The following is a 2,500-nucleotide window of genomic DNA, read 5'->3' as shown; positions in this document are numbered from 1 at the left end:
TTGGTACATATAAGTTACAAAATAAATTACAAAAATACAAATACAAATAAACAGGTAGAACAAAAGATATATAACAAGAGTTATTACTTACGTCCTATAAGGAAAGTACAAATGATAGAGAGAGAGAAAGGTTTAAATACATAAAATGCTACCCGAGTTCCCATTACGGAGTCTGGCGGATCGTCTGAGTGGTGGGGGAGTGGGGGGTAGGAGGGGAGGGGGAGTGGGGGGTAGGAGGGGAGGGGGAGGGGGAGAGGGGACCTCAATGTAGCGATGTCTCAGGTTAGCGCTACTGTACAGTTTAATGCTGGACGTCATGTCCGACTGGATATTTATAGTGGGGGCAGTGTCCCTGATGTTGTATGCCTCATAGAGTTTCAACCTTCTAGGGTCCTCACTGTACGCAATAATTTTGGTACATTGAACTAAGGTGTCTCTGTCAATATTTCTATTGTGATATTTTGAATAATGGTCCTTGATCGCTCCGTCCTGTTGGTGAAAGGTTAGTCTTCGGCTGAGAGTACATCTGGTGTGCCCGACGTATGTGGTATCGCGAGACGTGCAATTCTCGGCTGGACATTTGAATGAATACACCACGTTGGCTTTAGATGTAAAGTCAGCTCGACTATTACAGTTGTTTTTCATCACCATTGAACAGGTTCTAGGGTTACGATAGTATATAAGGACTCGGATCTCATGGTTCTCTTTAGTGGGGTGACAATTTTTCTTAATTATGTCCTTGATTGCTTTTTTCATCCTTTTTGTAGGCATCACTGAAGGTGTTACGATAAAAAACGTTAATAAAATTAGGCTTATTGGCGCTTTGGTTGGACCCAAGTTCACACAGTAATTTATTGGTTATGCGGTCAAAATCACAGTTAGCATAACCATTATTGGTGAGCATTTGTCGTACATGCTGGAGTTCTGCATGTAGTGCTTCCCAGGACGAACATACTTTTATAGCTCTTCTGACGTATGCTCTAATAACACCTTTCTTATAACTATCACTGCATTCGCTGTTACCGTTCATACATTTATCTAAGTTGGTGGGTTTACGGTAAACACTGGTAATAAAATTAGTAGAGGTGGAATCAACCAGGACATCAAGAAAAGGAAGTTTACCATTTGTGTTCATTTCTACTGTGAAATTCAAACCCGAAATGTCCTGTAGACGCAGTCTTAATTGTTCCAGGTGCTCTCTGGAGAATGTACATACGAAAATATCGTCAATATATCTACAGTATATTTTGGGTTTAAGTTCACTCGCGAGAAATGTTGTTTCCTCCACATGTGACATGAAGGACTGAGCAAATAAAACGCCCAAGGGCGAGCCCATTGCAATCCCATCGGTCTGTACATACAGTTTACCTTCGGGGCATCTGAACGGGGCCTCAGTTGTACAAATAGTTAACATTTCTTTCATGGTTTCCATGGGAATAGGGGGTGGTGGGAGTACAGGGTGTTGGTACACATACTGGAGAATGATGTTAATAGTTCTAATGAGGGGAATATTAGTGAATAAATTTTCCGCATCCAGCGAAGCTATAAAGCCTTCAGGTTTGTTAAGTCTCAAGATATCAATGAACTCGTCAGATGAGCGGAGGGAATAAGGATTTGGGATGTAGGGGGAAATCACATTATGTAATTTCTTGGCCACATTGTAGGTAGGGGTTGGAATCTGGGAAATGATGGGTCTAAGTGGGTGTGAACTCGGATAGCAGTTTATGTATTTAAACCTTTCTCTCTCTCTATCATTTGTACTTTCCTTATAGACGTAAGTAATAACTCTTGTTATATATCTTTTGTTCTACCTGTTTATTTGTATTTGTATTTTTGTAATTTATTTTGTAACTTATATGTACCAACATTTGTATTCATTATTGCAGAAATTATGTCAATCCTGATGATGTCTCTTTGAAGACGAAAGCTCGAGAATATTAAATGGAAAACTTTGGAGAACTTGTATCAGCTCACCCTACAACTGGAAAAAAGTTGATAAGACAAATAGAAAACATTAAGAAAAAGTTTAACAATTGTCAGAATGCTGTCGTATTTAATTCTACATGCATCAAAGAAAACCTGCTTCCTTACTTCACGAATATACGATTCCACGACCAAGCAGTGCAGCAGAGGCGATCCACCCTCAACTTCCGAGGAAAGAGGGTGGAAGAAGAGATTGAAGTCAAGAAAACAGAACTAGCTAACCTCCACTCGGAACTAGACCTGTGTCTTCAGCAGTATGAAGACCTCGCAATGGATCCTGACCTGAAGCTTAGAACTTTACACTCACTTGAAAGTGCCATTAATAGTCATTTTCAGGTTGGTAGAACGAGAATTATGAAGAAGTTGTCGCGACTATATGGTGGTACTTTAGCTATCCCTGTAACTTCAGACAGCTTCATCAACTTGTCAAGTGAAACGCTGACGGACGACCAGAAAGAGTTCCTTAATTTAGGTATCAACTGTCATCAGATGCCTAAATTCAACCGGACCAACAAGA

Source organism: Oratosquilla oratoria, chromosome 33 (assembly GCF_046742065.1).
Source record: "Oratosquilla oratoria isolate Oo_2021 chromosome 33, ASM4674206v1, whole genome shotgun sequence".
NCBI classification, from domain to species: domain Eukaryota; kingdom Metazoa; phylum Arthropoda; class Malacostraca; order Stomatopoda; family Squillidae; genus Oratosquilla; species Oratosquilla oratoria.
Note: the sequence above shows the minus strand (reverse complement) of the source record.